The sequence below is a fragment of the Balaenoptera ricei genome, chromosome 20, assembly GCF_028023285.1.
Source record: "Balaenoptera ricei isolate mBalRic1 chromosome 20, mBalRic1.hap2, whole genome shotgun sequence".
Taxonomy (NCBI): domain Eukaryota; kingdom Metazoa; phylum Chordata; class Mammalia; order Artiodactyla; family Balaenopteridae; genus Balaenoptera; species Balaenoptera ricei.
The window spans coordinates 18918920-18940869 of NC_082658.1; the positions used below are offsets into that span (position 1 = coordinate 18918920).

The following is a 21950-nucleotide window of genomic DNA, read 5'->3' on the forward strand; positions in this document are numbered from 1 at the left end:
CAGTGTCGTGAAGCAGGGGGCAACACGGCTTATGCCCTTCAAATTGTTTCCCCTTTGCCGCTTCAAGACTGAAGTGGATGGAGCCCGTGAGCAATCTGCCCACAGACCTGGGACCTAGAATGGGAAAGGGAGGACTCAGCCTTTGGGTGTCTATCAGAGGATAAATGGTCAAGGGTCTCCTTGGAAATGTGAAGTTGAGTGTGTCTCTGATGAGGTCTGAGGAAGTTGAGTCCCGTGACAAGTGAGCTCTCTATTCTGGGGCGGGGGGCAGTAAGGGAGAAATAGCATTTTAATTTTTTTTTTAGTGTGGTGGGGAACTATAGGTCATTTACACACACACACACACACACACACACACACACACACACCCCTTGGGCAGGCTCAGTGTCTGGGACATGGTTTGGGGAAAGCAAAGTGGAATCAAAAATGGCAGTTCACTCTTTTGCTGCTGCGGCCGCAGGCATGAGTATGCTCAGGCTTCAGAAAAGGCTTGGCTTCAGTGTCCTCCGCTGTGGCAAAAAGAAGGTCTGGTTGGACCCCAATGAGACTAATGAAATTATCAATGCCAACTCCCATCAGCAGATCCGGAAGCTGATCAAAGATGGGCTGATCATCTGGAAGCCTGTGACAGTCCATTCCTGGGCCTGATGCTGGAAAAACACCTTGGCCCGCCAGAAGGGCAGGCACATGGGCATAGGTAAGAGAAAGGGTGCTACCAATGCTCGAATGCCCGAGAAGGTAACCTGATTGAGGAGGATGAGAATTCTGCACCAGCTGCTCAGAAAATACTGTGACTCTAAGAAGACTGACCACCACGTGATCACAGCCTGTACCTGAAAGTGAAGGGAAAAGTGTTCAAAAACAAGCGGATTCTCATGCAATGTATCCACAAGCTGAAGGCAGACAAGGCTCGCAAGAAGCTTCTGGCAGACCAGGCTGAGGCCCGCAGGTCTAAGACCAAGGAAGCTCAAAAGCGCGAAGAGTGGCTCCAGGCCAAGAAGGAGGAAATCGTCAAGACTCTGTCCAAGGAGGAAGAGACCAAGAAATACAGTTCTCTCCCTCTTCTCTGTTCATAGTGGCCTCGGCAATTACATAGATCACTCATTCAATAAAAAACAAGCCTTTATCTGCTTAAAAAAAAAAAAAAAAATGCCAGTTCACACTTAGTCCTCACTTTACCACTGCTCTTTCTCTCCAAATCATGGACAGCTAAACCAGAAGGAGCTAGAGAAATCATTTGGTCTATCCCTCAGCCTCTGGGCACTGGTAGAAGCTGACAGCTGGAAACCTAAAGTCAGCCCAAACGTGATCAATGGCAGAAATGCCAGCTTTCAGGAGAGAAGGTTTGGCTTTTCTCCTGGGAGCTATGTCTGGCCAAAGGCTGCCTCTTCCCACCTCCTGCTGGAACTGGGTTTTTTACAGTTGATGTTACCATTGCTCCCTTGGCCTATTCTAGTAGCTGTGGTGGACTTATAACAACTTTCCCTGTCTACTTAAAGCTCCAGAACCAGGCTGAGAGCACATATCACTCTTCTCCATCTTCCATGGCCCATCAGAAATGGCACATCTTCTTCCAATGGTGCCCTCCATCCTTATCCAGTAATTCCAGCCATGGGGGATAAACACTGAGGGCTTCAGAATGTATAGGGAGTACTTTGCATTGTTGAAGCAACCAGAGATATCCATTCTAAACCTCTTTTTTGGGTGGAAGTTTTTTGTTTTTTTTTTTCTGCTGTGCCTAGGGGCTTGCAGGATCTTAGTTCCCTGACCAGGGATTGAACCAGGGCCCTTGTGTGTGAAAGCATGGCGTCCTAACCACTGGACCGCCAGGAAATTCCCTGGGTGGAAGTTCTTAGACAAAAGGGACCACTGTTTACTGGCTCTTATCCCCTCTGAGATTTCCTGATTGTCAGAGGTCCTGAATGTGGAGACAGCTACCTGCCCTTGAAGCCAAGATGGCGCCTAATCAGGAAACTTCAGGACCCCTGCTTCTTCCCTTCCCTTGGCTGCCCCTCTACTCCAGGTACCCTCCTCACCTGCCACCACTCCCTTCCCATTCCTCCTTTCTCTCTCTCTCTCTCTCAGCAAGTTTTTTATGTGATTACAGGCACTGCATGGTAATTAGTGCTAAACTCATTTGCACAACTACAGTTAATTGGCTACAACAATTAATTAATGTGTTGGAAATTTGGCACTGGAAAAAAAAAGTTTGTCATCAAAAAAAGGGCAAAAATTGTAGAGTGAGATACCCATAAAAATCGAGGGCAGGCTTCAAAAGCCCAGCTGGGCCTCAAACTTCAGGCTGGCCTCAGATGCCTTCCGACTCTCAACTTCAACACATTTTCCTCTTTCCTCTTTCATTTTTTCCCTCTTCCTTTCTCTATTTCTCTTCTTGCTCTTTTTTTTTTTTTTTTTTTTTTACAACTTAAGCAAACTCATTTCCCTGATAAAATATAGCATGACTAATGGCTAGAGCATGTAAAAATCATTGGGAAAATGTCCTTGGAAGACGAATGCATTTTCAGCAGAATAATTAACTTAATTAACAAATTCACATGCATATTCATCAGGCTATTAATGTCTTCTCGGCTCAGCTTGATGAACATTGCGGTAATAACCATCTCATTTACATACTGCATTCTACTGCGATCCAAAACAGAGACAACATACAGGCGTATACACACACACACACACACACACACACACACACACACACACACACACTTGCACCACTACACACAACATGCCTCGGTCGCTTTGACTTCCAGGTTGGCTGGGGGAGAGAGAAGGAGAGAGAGAGTGGGGGCTGGGAACCCCGACTGGGTGGTGTGATCTTTAGAGGGTCATGAGTGAGGTGGGCTAAGGATGCCTACATGTGAATGTCTGAGAGAACTTTAATTCTCTCTCTCTGTCTCTCTCCCTCTGCCTCTTTTTCCTCGTTTCCTTTTCTCTGTGTCATTTTCTCCCTTCTTCTCTACCGCCCGCCCCCCCCAAACCATGTCTCTCTAGGGAAAAACTTGGTATCCGTGCCAACTTTTTCCCCCCTCCCTTCCTCCTTCTCTCTCCTCCTTCCCCTCTCCCAACTGCTGCCAGCCGGCATCAGCGCCGAATTGCCATCTCCTTCAGCTCTCTGTGGAGCAATCTCAGAGAGCAGTAAGGTGTGACGCGGAGTTCTGCCGGTTTCGCAGCACCGCCTGCGGAAAGAGCGCAGGATGGCGGAGGAAGATTAAGAGAAATCGCGAGCAGGGCTCGGCTGCCATTGGTGTGTGCAAACGCCGAGGAGCAAGGGAGAGGGAGAGCGAGGAGGGGGGGTAGAAAGGGAGGGGGAAACCAGCAGCTGTCGGCCTAATTCTTCTAACACTCTGCTTGTGGTCATATTAGAAAAACAGATTATGCCCCTCGGTGCCACTCACTTATACTTGACATACGTTAATGTTCTATATCTCCATTCTCGGGGCTTGATGACAGTGGACTTCAGGTCTAGGAGGATGGGGGTCTGGGTGGCCAAGGGGCAAAAAAAGACCCTGCCTCCTCATTCTTCCTGACCCCCAGCCCCAGCCTGTACCTGATCTTTAGAAAGGAAGCCTGGGCCCAGAATTTGCTTCTGATGCCACCACTTGCCCCTGCTTTTTTCAGCCCTTAGGAGGTGCAGAGGTCAGAGGACACCTGGAAGTCCTTTCCCCTAAAAGTCACTCCCCCTTTAGAGTCTTAATAGGTCACTTTAGAGCCAAGTATACCAGCTTTGTGGCATCCCCACCCCTAACCTTTCTGTGGGCCCTGCCCCTCAAATCAGAAGTTGGGGGTCAGAGAAAGGGCTCTATGAAAGTTGGTGCTCCTTGAGGGGGTTACAGAGAAGCCATAAGCAAAACAAGGCCAGGTTTGTTTCTGGGTTGCTATGGAAACCAGGTTCCCTCCTCCTGGCAGGAAGGGAGGAGTGCCTGAGGCCCTCCTCCTTCCACCAATCCTGAAGGCTATAAAGGCGGAGTTTGCTAAGGCCTGGGTAATAGGGCTGGTCTTGGAGGACACACCAACCATTCCCCAGAAGCCCAGCCTGCCAGTCTATAGCCCTTCGACCCCCACCTTCCCTACTCTCTCACCCCAATATTCAGTCAAAGGAGGCTTTTTCCTCTAGGTGCCTTGTCCTCTATGGAGACCTGTTGCTTAGCAACCACTAGTGCCTTCTTCCTAATAACTCGCAGGGACTGAGAGATATAATATCTGTCTCTATATTCAGTTTCCCTCCCTTGTCTATTTATATTTAATAGCCGAAGCCCTGTCTTGGGTTCCCTTGGCATCTGTTTTAGAAGGAATAAGCTGCAGCCTTATAAAGTTACACCCTAGGAAGAATTTCCAAACAGGGAAGAGTTGGAGAAAAGACTGGAGTAGGTAGGGAAGCTGTGGAATCATATTCTCTTAAGTATAGGTAGAGGAAAGAAACTAGTATTTAGAACTTGGAATGTGGGGAGGGGATGTCCAAAGGGATTCCCAAGGGTCCACTCAGGACCTGGAATGGATGCCAACAGAGCTGCTTCCTGGCCTGGCATTTCCCTCTCCCCACACCCTGCCCTGTCCCTCCGTCCTCACCACTTCCAGTCTAGAGCGCTCTCATATTTCCGTATATGGGAGGCTCATCCCTCTGGGGATGCCCAGTTTTCTAATGTCTGGATTAGACTTTAGAAAGGGGGGGTGCTGTGTCGATGTGTGTTCAACAAGGCCTGGGTTTTTCAGGGAAGGAGATCTGAGCTCTCTACTAGAAAACCTCAGACTTGACCTGGCAGTGGAGGTGGTACAATAATCAACAAAAATGAGGAGCAAGGAAGGCCCAAGAGTAGCCTAATGGCTGCATATAGAGTCAGGAGACTTGGGTTCCGGTCCCCTTTCCTTACTCTCTTGTGATCCAAGTTATTCACTTAATCTTTTAAACCCCTTGTTGCTTTATTTGTAGATGAATAATAATAATGTTTACCTCCCTGGACTTTAGCAGGATCAGTTAAAGTAATATGTGAAAGGAAACACCTTGGAAGCCATCCAATTTAACTAAAATATTATTTTAAGGTTTGGCAAAGTTCTGACTGCTGGGAAGAGGGAAGCATCATGAATCCAGCCTGGCCCCGGGCTTAGGAACATCATTAGTTTGTTAGCCAGAAAAGTGTGATTCTTTGCCCTCTGGTCAGTGGGGTAGGGAGATTTAAATCAAAATCAAACACAAAGCTATATGGGAGAGTAGCATGCAGTGTCCCTACCCTCCCCACCTCCATTCCCAACCTCTGACCTCTAGTTCTTCCTGCCGATTCCCCGTGTTGACCCTCCACCTTCTCCCCAGTCAGCACCTTCACTGCCATTGTACTCACTTTCAGAATGTACAATTTCACCCTCTGTACCCCCCTCCTTGGCACCTCCTCCAACCCGAGCCTTCTGTGGGAGACAGATGGGGTGTCTGCAATGGAAAAGGCTCTGGGCTGTACGCCGCCTTGGGTGGGCAGCCCCCCTCCTCATCTCCCCACTACTCCCTCTCCCTACCTAAGACACTCAGATTCACCCCGGGCAGCTTTGGGAGCTGCTGAGGATTCCAACTGCCTTCTCAGACTCAGCCCCAGAAGCACAGCCAGAATGCCATCTTTCTCCAAGACCTAGATCCCAGCCCCTCTTCATGGAAGACCAATGCAAAGGAAGAAGTAGTTTGGGGGATGGTAGAGCTCTATGTAAAGGGACTAATGTGGAGAGGCCCAGAGTCCCTCACTGACGACTGGATGGCTGGGGTTTGGGGCCTGAGTTGACAGAGGAGGCTAAGCCTAGGCAGTTCCTTTGTTCCAGAAATCTGGGGTCCCTGGAGGGAGGCTCAGCTTAGGGAGGGGGAAAAGGGAGCTAACATTACAGAGCACCAACTGTGAGCCAGGCACAATGCCAGAGCCTTTCCATACCTGTACTCACAACTAGCAGGTGAAGAGTCAGGGCGGATAGGTGTCTCACGAGCTCGCAGCATCTCTCAGCACAGTTGACCACCTCCTCCTTTGATTCTGTGATGTCACTGCCAATTCTCCTACCACTCTAGCTGCTCTTTCTCTGTCTCCTTTGCAAACTCATCCTCAGCTCCTTCGACTCAGCCAAGTCCCCCGATTATATACTTTCATGGTACTATATAGTCTTCTTTCATAACATTTAGTGCAGTTATTTCATAATTATTTGTGTAGTCCTTTGAATAATGATCCTATTTCCCTCACCAGATGGAAAGTTCCACAAGGACAGTGACCTTGTCTGTCTGTGTCCACCAGTGTGCGCCCAGTGCCCAGCACAGTGCCTAGTATAAAGCAGCTCTTTGGTAAATATTTGTTGAGTGAATGAAAAAATGACAGAAGGACATCTCTCTGGCCTAAACTCAGCTTAGTAGCCACTCCCCCACCCCAGTGCTGACTCACCTGCAATGTGTGGAACAGGGAACAAGGTGCCTGGGAGGCCAGGCCACTTCATTTTCCCTGGAAAAAGCTATCAGGACAGGACAGGCCAAGTCCCAGGATATGGGGCCCTTGCCCTGCCCAAGCCTGGTCCTGCCTGTCTGCCCTCCAGCTTCTCCAGGGATTGAGAGAATTCAAAGTCCCAACAATGTCTCCCCATGTTCGGGCCTGAAATCACTCGTGACCTGGAAGGGAGGAGTTCCACTGGGAAAGGGTGCTCTGCATAAGGCTCTTTTCTGCCTTACTGCCTTAGCTGAGACTACAGAGACCATCTGCTATCACCCCTCCGTTTGCTTCTGTCTCTTCCCCTGGGCTTCAAGGAAGAAGATGGTTTGACCAAGTGGGAGGGATAGATGGTAAGAGCAGGATAGTCCGCTTGTTCCTTGAAATCTCTCGGGGGCTGGTGATGAGCCTCAGCCAGGTGATTGGAGCAGAGGAGCACAGGATCCAGCAGCCTCAAGTCCTTTGGAGCTGAACTCTCTAGACCCTGGGAAGCAGGGGTGGACAAAATGACCTCTAGGAGTGGCCAGGCTTCAGTCCAGGGCTTTATCTGACCTCTTTGCTGCCCTTGCCATCTGACCTCAAATAATATTCCCGAGTCTGCAGAAAGTTAGAGTTAGGCCAGGCCCAGCAGCCCTTTGCTCTCCCTGGTCGCTCCTCATTCTAGCCAACCACCCAGCCCAGAGCATCTCTCCCACCCAGCTCAGGACCAATACCCAGTCCTCATGGCAGCCTCCCACCCAGCCCCCTTATCCTGACAGTGCCCCTCAGCACCCAGGCACCCGGGGTCATGGATCTGGAAGCCATTCTGGGCAGTGTTGTTCTCTCTGACCCCACCTGTTCTCTGGGCCCCTAATGAAGTAGGACAACTCAGGCTATGGGCCAAGTCCTTGTGTCCTCATCAAAAGCAACATCTGTCCCCTCCAAGAAGATAACCCTGTGGAGAGGGGGGTGAGACAGGCACAGGGTAGGAACCACCATCCTTCCTGGGCCCTCACTCCAGATTCCACTGCAGGCACAGATTGAGGGTGAGGGCCAAGACAGCCGCAGAGTCCTACACTCACATGTGCCCTGCACAGGCCTTCATGTCTCGGAGCCTCTGAATACGAGGGCCCCTCCTTGACTCACCCAGCTACCTGGGCTGCTGCTGCCGCCAAGCCGGCCTTCTTTTATTCATGCGTTGTTTTATTGCTGGCAAATGCTGCTGCTTGCTGCTGTTGGAGGCGTTCCTGCCAAATCCATCCCAACATCTTGGCCTGGCATCAGGGCAGCATGCTAATGTGGAAATTTAAAGAGCCGCTCGGCTTTAAATCAGAATTTTAAATGAGCAGCAGTGATCCAGAGGGACCCGGGCAAAATCGAACAGTATCTGATCCACCCTTCCTACCCCCACTCCCATAGCATCACCCCACTTCCTCCCACCTCTCCCCTTGACTTGGACACTAGATTCGGGAGTGGCATGGGGCACACTAGGGGAAGAAGGAATAGGTGCAGGATGGAGTCATCCAGGCCAGTAAGCAACTAGAACGCCCCACTCAGGACCAGGGAGGGATCCACTGCTTGCTGTCATGGGCAAATGGAGGCAGGGAACCTCTACACAAGGGAGCAGGGCTGGGGATGGTGAAACTGACATTCCTACCCCGCTTCCCATTTTACCAGAAAACAAGAAGGGAAGTCCCAGAGCAGAGAAAAAGTAGAATTCCATGAAGACACTCACATGCCACATATACTTGTACACACTGGGATACGTACACACAGCTGTGCACGCAGGTCAGAGTGCTTCCTGAGTCCCCCTGTAGCACGTATACACGCACCTTGTACATCACTCATACATGGAGGAGAATTATTCACATGTGCAGGTCAGTCTTTCTTCTTATATCCAGGCCACTGTCCTAACCAGAGCAAGTTGGTTTCTGCAAGTTGCTAGCCAGAGCTGTGCCTCAGGTTTTTCCATGAATCCTAATGCATCAACATTCCCCAGCTCCTGGCAGCTACCTTGAGTCAGCCGTATTTGTGACAGAGCCCCAGATCAACTCTGCCAGGATGGGGTAGGGGGCACCTGAGCTCATCCTGTGTACCTGTCATGGCTACAGTGTGGTGCCTTCTCCAGTGACCATCAGGTGACAGGCTCAGACATCTCATCTGAGAGAGGTTCTGGGCATAGCCTTGGTTTCGGAGAGAAGAGGGGGCTAATGGGAGGTGAGAGAGGCAGAGCCTGTGCCTTTCTGTGACTCTCCTTCCTCCTTACCTGTCTCCCCTCATTATCAGAAAAACTTTATTGAGTGCCTACCCTCAGGGAGACACTGTGCTTAGTTTAGCACAGTGCCTCATAATTTTCTGGACTGGGTTGATGACAGCCCCAGAATCTGGATGTGCTGTCCCCATTGGAGGATCCATAATGACTCGCATGGTAACCTCAACCTTATCCATGTTAGGCTGCTAGGCCAAGGGATGCTCCCTGACCTTCCCCAGGATTCCCCCTCCCTAAAAGAAGGAGCCAGCTCTTCTGTGGGCTGGTGTGGCTGCCAGCCAAGAGGCTTGGGGCAGGCCTGGGGCATGCAGCTGGCACCTGCCCCCCAGATCCCCAAGGAGCACCCTCCTCCCCCACTCCATAGCCCCATTTAGATGGCCCCTGGGCTACAGGGAGACAGAGCTCACCGCTCCCCATTCACAGAGAAAACCTCGAGCTGGAAAGCCCATCACCTCCCTTTCCACTACAACATGCTCCAAGATCCTCCATCCAGATTAGATATACTAAAGACACACCAGGTACTTTTTCCAGACAGGACCAAACACTTAATACAGTAGGGGTTGGGCTGGGGCTAGGTAAGGGGCCTTGAGGGGTGAGGCCTGGGCTGGAATTATGGGAGAAGTTGCTGAGGTCAAGAGATGGTTGAGGAAGAAGAACTCAATGGGAGTGAGATAGGACAGGGGGACATGAAGGGAAGGGGCTGAGTGAATCTGCCTGCCTCATCTAATTAACAACATGCAAATAATATGCAAATAATCCCTTCTTTGTTTAGAGACCACAGGGCCTGTGCTTTTTGGAAGTGGGCTACCGAGGGACCACCAGGCAGTGTTTCTGAGACCCTCAGATACGGGACACCCAGGCTCAAGAGAGGCCAGAGTGTGGCCATCTGGTTCTAGCTTATTCCCCGGATGGACTGTCTCTATGGGTCTCAATTTTCCTATGTGTGAAATGGCAGGACTGGACAGGATGGTCTCTAAGGCTTCTGTCCATAACTGACAGTCTAGGATTCTCTGATCTGGGACCCAGTGCCAGCCCAGGGCAGACACCTTGATTCCATTCAGGGGTGGAAGCTACTCGGCTCTCTTGCCCCTGCCTCCCACCTCAGCAGTTCTGTCATGCCACCCCCCCACATCCCCATGCACCTGCCATTCCAAATGTGGGTCGTTTCCTGAAGGCAGTGTTTTCTCTTACTCCGTGCCTTTACCCACACTGTTTCCTCTGTTTGGAATGCCCTTCCTGCTTTAGCCCCTCACCTGGCTAACTTCTTCTCCAACTACAACAGCCTTACCTACCTTACCCTTCCACCCTCTGGGCATCCCTATGCACTGTTTACTTCTCTCATTTCCCACTAGACTGTGAACTCCTAGAGGGCAGGTACTGGGTATTGTTCAAGATGGAATTTCCACTGTAAATGTATTGGTTTCCCCAGGTTGCTGTAACAAATTCCCCCAACCTTGGTGACTTATAACAGAAATTTATTCTCTCACATTTCTGGAGGCCAGTAGTTCAACATCAGTTTCACTGGGCCCAAATCAAGGTGTCAGCAGGACTGTGCTCTCTCTAGAGGCTCTAAAGGAGAATCTGTTCTTTCAGCTTCTAGTGGCTGCTGGGCATTCTTTGGTTGTGGGCACATCACTCCAATTTCTGCCTCTGTCTTCACGTCGCCTTCTCCTCTTCTGTGTGTGTATAATCTCCTCTGCCTCTCTCTTATAATGACACTTGTGGCATTTAGAGCCCACCCAGATGATCCAGGATATTCTATCTCAAGATTCTTAACTTAATCACATCTGCAAAGGCCCTTTTTTCCAGATAAGGTAACATTCACAGGTTCCAGGGATCAGGATGTGGACATATCTTTAGACTACCAAAATAAGCAAAGACATCTTTAAATTTACCTTTTGATAAGCATTTGCCATGTGCCAAACACCATATATACATTTTTCTCATTGCATTTAAGTCTCACAATAAAGGTATTGTGAAAAGTAGGTATTAATGTCTCTACTCTACAGATAAAGAAACTGAATAAGGCTCAGAAGATTGAGTCACCTGCCCAAACTCACATAGCTGATGAGTGTCAGAGCAGGATTTAAAACCAGATGAGCTTGGTTCCAAAGCTAGCATGATTTTTGCCTCACCAACAGCCTCAGAGCCTACCTCAGGTCCTGGCGCAAATTTCTTACCTGAATAGATGTGCCGAAAGAGAAAGATAGGTGGACAAGAGACAGGAAGATGGAGGCCCAACCTGCCTAATGATATTGACTCAGGTTTTCTTTTGCCAAAGACCCCTTACCACTTCTTTAATCCTCCCCCATCACCCTTGACCCCCTTTTTCAGAAGACTGGAATCTCCCCCAGTTTGTAGCCCCCTGCCAACTACTGCTGCCCAGAGGGGTGGCACAGTGCCTGGACTTCAGGCAGGAGATATCAAATCACAGAACCAGAGGGAACTCTGGAGGTCACCGCTTCTAGCCCTCTGCCCACATACAGGCCAGCTCATGAGGACAGGACAGACAGGGTCAGGGTAGTGGGCAGCAGAAGGGAGAAGTAGCCATCTCTTATCTCAGCTACCCTTTCTCCCCACTTCTTACACGATTTGTGTTGGGAAGTCCTCACTCAAGCCTAACCTTCCAGACATCATGCTGTAATGAAAACTGGCCAGGGTAAGAAGCCATGTAAATCGGTCCTAGATTGTCCAAAACATAAAATGAGATTTTGGCTAAGTCCCTTCACCTCTCTGGGCCTCTAATTCTTCATCTTTAAAATGGGATCGATAATGATAATAATACCATCTCACAGGGCTGGTGGGGGTATAATAACAGGAAAGAAGCAGCTGACCCATAGCCTGGAGCAAGGCAGGTGCTGTGAGACTATTTTGTAACAGCCCCTCAGCACTCCAGCCGAAGCCCTTCATCCTGGGTAACACAGGGCTTTGCTCACCTCAGCCAGTCTGGTCTGCCTTGCGCGCTAGACTGTGAACTCCTCTTGGCAGGACCTCGCTCAATTTTTAATCACTGCCCATTCCCCTCCCCAGTCTAGCCCTTGCTTGGGCGCGTAGGCTCAATCTACATTTGATAAACAAACGAGTGAGGGTATGAGTCAGACCCCCAAATCCCGAGAGGCACGGGGCCTGACTCCCACCACTAAGGGCACGCCCCTTTCCCCTGGGGTCCAGGAGTCGGCGGCGGCAAGGAAAGAGGCGCTGCAGCTTTAAGATTTCTCTTGGGCGTCCCGGTTGCCAAGGCGCGGTTGCCAGGGGCCTGCGTGGAGCTGCGTCCTGCCTCAGCGCGCGGACTCCGGGTTGCCGCCGCCGCCGCCGCCGCCGCCGCCGCCGCCACGGGTTCGGCTCCTCCGAACCGTCTGGCGGACTTGGCACCGGCCCCGGCTCTTCAGTGCCCCCGCGGTGCGTGGCAGGCTGCAGCTTCATTATCCTGATTGATTCCTCCTGCTCCCCGACACCGTGGGGGCCCCAGCCAAGGAAGGGGGGGGCCGAGGCCGCATCTGCGGGCCCCTTCCCCGGCCTTTGCCCCCAGTCGCTCCTCGGGCTGCCGGGTCCTCGGTGCCCTGCTGCGGCAGGCCAGGCAGAGCGGGTAGGGAGAGCCGGCCGGCCTTTGCCCCCGGTGGGCGGGGAGGGCCCCAAGGAGGAGTGGAGCTGAGTCCGGCTCTGAACTCCGTCCCAAGGGCCCATAATGCCCTCCCTGGGCCACGAACACCGCCGGCCTCCGGGCCTGCCTTCAGCAAAAGTTTTGCCCCTTCCCCAGGAGGGTACGGATGGTTTGGGGTGGGGAGGGAGCACAGTGATGGACTGAGAAATTCAGTAGAACAAGTCTTGGCAAAATGGGAAATGTGACATCTTCGAGGAGAACTGATCACATGGGCCAAGACAGGGTGGCACATGTCTTATCAGATGCTTCCGTGGGTGCCTTAAGTACAGTTCTTAGGGGAAGTAGGGACAGGGTCTGCTCAAACAACACAGGACACAGCAAGGATCTGAGCTCAAAGGAAGGCCAGGGGCCTCTAGAGAACCTGTCCCCACATCTAGCAGGGGTGGTCTGGCCATGAAATCCCGGCCCCCAGGAAACCAAGTGCTGAGGGGAGGCCTCAGCGGAAAGAGCATCTGGGGGCCAGACCTGAGACCAGAGGCTCTTCTTAGGTCAGCTGCTTGGTTTGTGACTTGGGCAAGTGACTTTACCTTTCTTAGCCTTGGTTTATTCATCTGTCAAACGGGGTTAAGACTTCCCTGACAGTTGTCAATAGCTGAATGGGATAATATGTTGATGGCAGGACCCTGCCTAAATTCTGGCAAGAAAGAGAAAAGGAGATGAGGGGCTGGCTTCCATCCCTGCTGCTGTGTTGGGTGGATCCCTAATCTCTCCTTGAAGGAGGTAAGTGTCCATATGCTTACATCCCTTTTTAATTGGAAGAAGACCTGGAACCTTCCAGCCAGGGCTGCTTCCTTGTCAGGGTAAAGGGACAAAACTTCTCTCCACCTCATTGGCATGGCATGAACTTAACTTCTACCCTCCTTCCTTCCTTCCTCCCTCCCTCCCTCCCTTCCTCCCTTCCTTTTTCTTTTTCTTTTCTTTTTTCTTTTTTACATTTACCAGTTTATTATAAAGATTGCAAAAGAACAGCAGACAGCAGATGAAGAGGTACACAGGGCAAGGTCCAGAAGGGTCCCCATGGAACTGGGGTGCACCACCTTCCCAGCACATGGATACATTCACCAGCCCAGAAGCTTATCAAATCTTGTTGTTCAGGAGTTCTCATAGAGCTTAATCTGGCATAGACTTAATTTCTAAATTCACATCAGGTTCTCCATGCCTCTCTGAGTGGGGCCTCTCTTCCTACAAGCCATGACAGTCTCCCTCTAGTGCCTGGGCCCTGTCCTTTCCAAGGGCCAAACCTGGACTATTTCTTATATAGGCTTAGGCTTTTTGGCTAACTCCAACCTTTAGCTTTCCTCAGCCCTGGGAAAGAGGAAGCTGGTGAAGGATTTGAGGCCAGTTTTTCCAGTGGCAGTGGCGTTTGCGAACCTGATCTGGGCCACTCTGGCAACTCAGTGTCTATCTCTGGGCGTGTTTCCTCATCGGTGAGTTCATTCATTTATTCTTCCAGTCTGTATTTCCTGGGTGACCACACTGGTGCACCCAGCAGGTGGGAGTTTGGGAATAACACAGAGTGGGTGGGAACAACTTTACTCTGAAGCCACTGATCTGGGGGCAAAACAGACAGACACACATGTCAGCCTCTCTAATACAAGGGTATTTACTTCAGGAGGATCTCCCAGATTATAGAACATTCCACAATGTCATGATGCTTCCCCCTTCCTTCCTGAACACAGCAGACTCTTGTCCTGGACTCTTGAGCCAGAAGCTAATTGCTTTCCTGTGGGAAAAGGCAGATCCTAAAATCTGAGCCTGGAGCTTTTGTTTATTCTGTTTTGTTGGAATTATCTGTTTCTATAGCAATCATGCATTACTTTCATATTCAAGGTAAAAACACAATAAAAACATTCCCAGTTTGGGAAAAAAGATAGCAGGGAGGGAGGATTTTTTTCCCCTCTGGTCACCAGGCGTATCTAGGCATGCCAGGCTGCCCAGGGCCCTTGATCAATGTGGCCCTGTGAGCAGCTGCCTGAGTCTACCTACTGACCCTGCTGCCCACCTGCTCCTGGCCTGCCCTGCTCCATCCTCAGCGTTTACAGGCCTGGGCTCCACTTCCTATTAATACAAACCACGTGGGACCCTTGCTGTGGTGTCTCTAGGCAGAAGAGGGAGCCACAGCCGCCTAGTGGCTACCAGGGAGACTGGCAGGAAGGGGCATCTCCACTAGGCGTCTCCTGGGAAACAGCAAGCTCCCCAGAGCAGGGACACTCGGAAGTAAAATCCTGCCTCTGTGTGTTTGTATGTGTGTTGGGGCGGGAGGTGGCGTTAAGAAACCCCCACCCAGCCCCCTCTGCTCTTCACTCTTCAGGGAAAGCATCTCTCAGCATCTCTCCTCGCTCCCTCCCAAAACTCCAGCCCCCTCCCCAGAAACAGTGTGGGTTCTGCTGGACGAGTGACCCAGAAAACATCCCTTCAGGCTCATGATGCGGGTGGGGAAGAGCAGGGGGCTGAGAGCCAGAGGCCCACGTCTCACCCTGTGGCCCCGGTCAGTTGCACCCCCTTTCTGAGTCCTGGGTTCCTCCTCTGTAAAATGAGGGCGCTAGGTGAGACTTCCCCGTCATTCTTAGCCCCCGCATTGGAGCTCGTCCACAAGGCCCCAGAATGCAGTGAGGGCGTCCCAGGCCATTCTTTCCTGCCTTTGGAGCAGGCACCTGATAGGAGCTAATGGTTCCTTGTGTGGCCCTGACTGGTCACTTAAACCAGCCTGGGCCCTTCATCTGCACGTTTATTTATTCTAGTGTTTGTGGGTGCTTAACGAGAGTAGCCTACACTGAGACGGTCCAGAAATGGCCCAGATTTTCATGAAAGAGGCATCTCAGCCCCCCATGGTGTCCTGCACCAGAGACCAGCTGCATGCTATATTCCTTCCACGATTACCCCCTTGACACGGAGCTGGAGGGCGCTGGAACCTTCTCCTCCCTTAGGGCCCGAAGTCAGCCAAGGGGAGAAGCCATGGTACCCCCTGGGGAATAGAGGTGGTGGCAGTGTCCCTGCCCCCTTCCCCTCTCTCACACCCACCTGGTTCCCTTTGCCCTCCCATGCTCTTGAGGGACCAAGCCCCGCTCCCGGCCCAATCTACCCCTCGCCAATAAAAGATGGGATGCTCGGATTGAGGACAGGAGCCCTTTGGAATCCACAGGCAGAGGTCAGAGATGCTTCAGTAGAAGCAAGTGGCTCTCTCCCGGCTGGATTGCCCCTCCTCCTGGCCTCACTTCCTAGAGAGCCCCTTCCTCAAGAGACCTTACCTTCTGGGCAGGGAGGGGAGTGCTGAGAGAGAACTCCATGCAGGAGATAACTCCCACAACTCTTGAAAGAGACAGAGGAGCTCCAGGAAGGAAGAGGGCTGGGGGCACTGCAGAGACCTAGGGGCCCAGGCCTCCTTTGGGTGTCCTCTTAGGAGGAGATACTGACTGGCCCTCCTGGCCTGACCTGACCCTGTGGCTACTCAGCCCTGTGTCTGCCCTGAGGGGGGGGCCAGGGAGTTGGAGGTGGGAGAGGAGAATGAGGTTGGGGGCAGGGGAGCGAGGAGGGGAAGCAGCAGAAGTGGGGAGGGAGGGTGTTGATCTGGATTCTGACTGTCGCCTTTATTAGGCACCTACTGTGTGCCAGGCCACGGGCTCTGTCCCAGTTTTACCTGGATAGTCTCATCCAGTTCTCACCCTCACAGAAAGCTCTGTGTCAGAGAAGGAAACTGAGACTCAGAGGTGTTATGTAACTTGCCCAAGGTCACACAGCTCATCAGCAGTGAAGCCAAGATCCTAGCCCAGGTCTGTCGGCCTCCAGTGGGCTCTCCCTGCTGCCAGAAAGTCCTCCTCCTGGAAAAGCAGGTCTGGGGTTGGGGTTTTCAGTCAGAGCTCATCAGGATCCCCAAAGGCAAATCTATTGTCATCTGCCCTCCTCCTCCTCACCCATCTGCCAGGCAAGTCGCAGGTGAGCCCCCTGCCACGGCCCCTGCCCCAGCCCCAGGTGCTAGCTCAGCTTTGACTGGCTCCCTGCCTCTCCCTGGTGCCCCCAAGGTGGCTCTGAGGTCACCCCACACCCCAATGCCTTCCATTCTGCGCTTCCAGATCTCAGGATGCATAGGAAAACGGAGGCAGAGAGAGGAGGTCACGTGAAGGTTGGAAGCTGGGGCTCTGGTTTTGGGCAAAAGATTGGGGGCCTGCTTATCTCCTTTGATTCAAATGAACCCTTTCCCTAACTCCCACCCCTCCCCCCCAGAGACAGCCAGAGCTTTGCTTAGTTAATGAAATACAAAAGAAGGAGTCAGGGGGTGGGAGCGGCTGGAGAACACTGGAAAGCAAGGGAGAGAGGAAAAGTTGGGCCTCTTCCAAAGAGTTAATGTTCCACAGTATGATCGATTAGGTGTCAGATGTAATTTCAAACCAATACAAGATGAATGGCATAATTTTCCCTCTCTCATTTTAGACAGAATTAAGAATCCATTAGCTAACACAAATTTTTGGCAAGTTTAATAGGAGCTCAAATCTACATTCGGAGGAAAAGCTCCCCAAAGCCTGTTTCAAGCTTTTATTCCTCAGGCTTCTGGCCTCCCATGCCCTCCCAGCCCTCACAGACCCTCTGCTGTCTGTCCCCACTAGCCGTCCTCTCTCCCTTCCTCTGGTCCCCCTGTGCGCCCCTCCCCAGCCCAGCCCAAGATTAACTGGCCTGACCCCTCTCACAAAGGCTGGGCCTGCCCACCATTGTCTTCCAGTGGCAATGGGTGGCAGGGGGAAGGGGCGGAGGGACTGGCAGTGGGCCCAGGAAAGGGGGGAGGTTGTTGAATTGGCCCCAGGCTCCAGACAAACCCTAAGGAGAGGGGTGAATTGGGGCTTTGGGGCCTTTTGGGTCTCAGCTACTCCTCAGTTTCACCCCTAGAAAAGTTCTTGTTTTTATCCTAGACAAAGCATTACCCAGTTCATAAGGGGGACTCCAACCTCATTCTTCTTCAAGATCTCTTACATTTACATAAATTAATCCACACTGTAAACCTGAGACACGGGAAGAATAGCTATCATCCCATTTTATAGATGAGGAAATTGAGGCTCAGGAGTGGGAGGAGGAGGGGTTGATTGGAGTCATCTGGGTCCAAGAGTAGCCCTTGGCTCTGCTACTTGCTCACTTAATCGGACCCCAAGGCATTTACCTCTGGGCCTCAATTTCCTCATCTGTAAAATGGAAAGAACATTAGTACCCAGCTCATAGAATTACCCTAAGGGACAGACAAGAAAGCTCTTGATAAAGGAGAGCCTTCGTGACTGTCCATCCAGGTGGAGGTGCCAAGTGTCTACTCTGCACCAGCCTATGATTCAGCTCCTGCCTTTAACCTCTGAGCTCACAGCCTAGTGAGGAAGACACACATGTAGACCAAACCTTGCTCTGGAAGGCAAGAGAGGCTAGAATAATAATTATGGCAGCTTACCCTTACTTACCCTGTGCCAAGTGAGAGCAAATTCTTTACACGTAGTAACTCATTTACTCCTCACACCCTTATCAGATAGATACTATTATCATTATCCCCCTTTCCAGATCAGGAAACTGAGGCACAGACAGGTGAAGTAACTTGCCTGAGGTCACCCAGGTAGGAAGTGGCAGAACTAGAATTCAAACCCAGGCTGCCTGGTCCTGAAGTATGTGGCTCTTACCCCATGCTGAGCAGAGGTCAGGGCTGGGATGGTGAAGGACCAGAACGTGATTGAGCCTGCTCAGGGGTCTGGGAAGTCTTTGAAGAGGACAGTAGGCTTGAATGAGGTCTTAACTGATGAGTAGGAGTTTACCAGGAGGGCAAGGAAAGAGCATTCAAGGCAGCAAGAACAACATGTGCAAAGGCGCTGAAAGAAGTCTCAGCATGGGGGATGGTGAGTAACACACTGTGCCAACCACAACGTGGGGATCATGTGGAGGATGGGGAGAAACAAGGTTGGACAGGCAGGCCAGCTGCTTGCTTCATCATGACAATCCTGCTCTAAAAACTGGGAAGTCTTTCCTATTGTCTAACTGGTATAGACAGCCTTGCATGCCATTCTCAGGAGTTACAACTTTTTCATATTGTTATAATAGGTCGAGCTAGCATCTTCCATGTGTCAAACACTTTGTATTGATTGCCTTGTGTCTTCATTCAATAACCACACTAAGCAGGTACTGTTATTTTATGTTTAAGATGAGTAAACTGAGGCTCAGGGGTATTAAGTAACTTGCCCAAGAGACACAGCTAGAAAGCAACAGAACTGAGCATCAAACCTAGGTCTGACCCCAGAGGCCACACTCTTAATGCACTATGCTTCCTGTGTCCTGGTAGGCAGTGGGGAACTTGGGAGGAATTTTCAGAAGGGAGTGATGGGTTTGTATTGAGTTTTAGAAAAAGAATTCTGGCAGGGTGTAGAGGTTGGACTGGAACAGAGTGAGACTAGAGGCAGGGAATCCAGTAAGGAAACCGTTGCACTGGTCTAAATGGAGAACAAGGCAGGGGAAGGGCCCTCCTTCATCCATGGGGATGAAAGAGAGGGCCTCCTGGAGCCTAAGTAATAATAATCATAATAATTAAGTGTCTACCCTGTACCAGGAACTTCCCATGAGCCGTCTCCAACTCGTATAATGCTGTAGGGCAAATACTGTTGGTCCCATTTTACAGATGAGAAAGCTGAGGCTCAGAGAGGTTGACCAGCTTCTCTAGACAACACAGCTATGATCCTGAAGAGCTGAGACTGACCTGAAGCCCTAGCCTTTCCTCCCATCTCACTGCCAGAAGGTGGTTGGGCCACACATCAGAAGTCAGCTCTTCCCTCTTGATGTGGCTTAATATTGCCTGGGATACCTAGGGAGATGGCCCCCCTCCCCTTTGGCCCCAGCAAGTGGCCTTGAGCTGAGCGATGTGGGAAAAGGGGTGAGGAGGAGTGGAAAAGAGAAGTTGGAGAAAGATGAGCTCTGGAGCTCTGAGGGGAGAGCCGGCAGTCATTTTTACCTGTGATTGACCATTCAGGAAGATGTACAAGAAAGTGTACAGGAAGGCGAGTGCATTTAATTCTCTTAACCCTTAAGTTGGGAAGAGGCTTCATACCTTTACTTCATTTCCTAACTTTTGGGAAGTCCTTCCTGCTATCTAACTCTCATCTCTCCTAATGGAGTCACGAACAACCCCAGTTGCCAGTTTCAAGGAAGAACTCCTGCCCCTCCACCCAGCCATGAGGACATACCTCATCACCTTCCTCATGGGGTGGGACTCGGGATGGGGGAGGATTCTACCCACTTACCTTCATGTCACTGCATCCCCAGAGGTGTCCCTCTGAAAGGAGGAAATGACCAGGCCACCTGGCCCAGCCCCTCCTCAGCAGAGAGGGGAAGGAATAGCAGTGTCTGAGGTGGGAAGAGAACCAAGGAGGAGGGGGAGACCTCCTGGGGCCACAGCCTGAAAAACAGACCCAGGGCTCCTGCCTTGAAGGCAGGAGGATCTCTGAGTTTTGGTAAAATTTAGTAAAATTCATGGGCATCATAGCGAAGGTCATATAAAAGAAGCCATATCTCTGCCTGGGCTAGAAATTGCAGGAGCAGGGAACTCCTGGGTCAGCCCAGGGTCACCAAGGAAGAGAACTTGGGGAGGGAGCTGGGGAGACTACTTAAGAGAAAATGGCTTCAAGGGAAAGAACTCAGGCTTTGGAAGCAAAGGGGCTCAAGTTAGAATCCAGCCCTCCTCCTGCAAAGGCAGAAGTACCTTGAGCATGTGTGTTCATTTATTCAACAGAATTTCATTGATATCCTACCATGTGCCAGGTGCTGTGTGAGGCTCTGGGATGTTTCAGACAAAGATTCTTGCCTTCAGATAACTTATATTTTGGCTGAGGAGACAGGCATAGTACATCAGTAAATTATATTAGAAGGCAGTAAATGCTATGGTGGGGGGGAAGTCAGGAAAAGGTGATCTAGATTGGAGGGTGGTCCCATTTTTAGCCACTCTTTTTCATTTGTAAAATGGGGGCAATCATACTTACTCCTCAAGATAATTGTAAAGATTAAATAAAATAACATGTTTAAACCTGCATTGCCCAATTGGAAGCCACTAGCTACATGTGACTATTTTAATTTAAATTAATTTAAATTAAATTAAAATTTTAAAATGATTTTTTAAATATAAATTTATTTATTTTTGGCTGCGTTGGGTCTTCGTTGCTGCACGCGGGCTTTCTCTAGTTGCAGCGAGTGGGGGCCACTCTTTGTTGCAGTGCGCGGGCTTCTCATTGCGGTGGCTTCTCTTGTTGTGGAGCACAGACTCTAGGCGCACAGGCTTCAGTAGTCGTGGCTCGCGGGCTCTAGAGCGCAGGATCAGTAGTTGTAGCACATGGGCTTAGTTGCTCCGCAGCATGTGGGATCTTCCCGGACCCGGGCTCGAACCCGTGTCCCCTGCATTGGCAGGCAGATTCTTAACCACTGCACCACCAGGGAAGTCCAAAAATTAAATAAAATTTAAAATTCATTTCCTTGGTCATATTTAGCCACATTTAAAGCGCTTAATAACCTCATATTGGCTAGTGACTATTGTATTGAACAGAACAGAAATAGAGCATTTCCTAACAAATGCTGGAGAGGGTGTGGAGAAAAGGGAACCCTCCTACACTGTTGGTGGGAATGTAAATTGATGCAACCACTATGGAAAACAGTATGGAGGTTCCTTAAAAAGCTAAAAATAGAGTTACCATATGATCCAGCAATCTCACTCCTGGGCATATATCCAGACAAAACTATAATTTGAAAAGACACATGCACCCCTATGTTCATAGCAGCACTATTCACAATAGCCAAAACATGGAAACAACCTAAATGTCCATCAACAGATGAATGGATAAAGAAGATGTGGTACCTATATACAATGGAATATTACTCAGCCATAAAAAAGAACAAAACAATGCCATTTGCAGCAACCTGGATGCAACTAGAGATTATCATGCTAAGTGAAGTAAGTCAGAAAGAGAAAGACAAATATCGTATGATATCGCTTATACGTGGAATCTAAAATATGGCACAAATGAACCTATCTACAAAACAGAAACAGACTCATAGACATAGAGAACAGACTTGTGGTTGTCAAGGTAGGGGGGCGGGGAGGGAGAGGGATGGATGGGGAGTTTGGGTTGGTAGACGCAAACTATTCCATTTAGAATGGATAAACGACGATGTCCTACTGTATAGCATGGGGAAACTGTATTCAATATCCTGTGATAAACCATAAGGGTAAGGAATATGAAAAAGAATATATATAACTGAATCACTTTGCTGCACAGAAGAAATTAACACAACATTGTAAATCAAATATACTTGAGTAAAATAAATTTTAAGAAAAAGAAATAGAGCATTTCCATAATTGTAGAAAGTTCTATCTGACAGGACTGGTCCAAAGCACTCAACTCAGGGCCTGGCCAAAGTTGTATGCACAGTAATGTGAACGCTTACTGGAGGGCTCATCACTCTTGAAGGACTCAAGCAGTGAAACCGACAATTCTTCCCGTAGCCTGCCGAAGACCGCCCACTTGATGTTCTCCAGGGTTGAGTCTGAAAACAGATTGGGGAAGAACCAGAGATTGGGCAGGGCAGGAGG

At 50.3% G+C, this 21950-nt stretch overlaps 1 pseudogene; it reads left to right on the forward strand.

Annotated features, from left to right (window-relative positions):
* Positions 1-280: 280 nt before the first annotated feature.
* Positions 281-1076, forward strand: LOC132355892 (large ribosomal subunit protein eL19-like; annotated as a pseudogene).
* The last annotated feature ends 20874 nt before the right edge of the window (positions 1077-21950 follow it).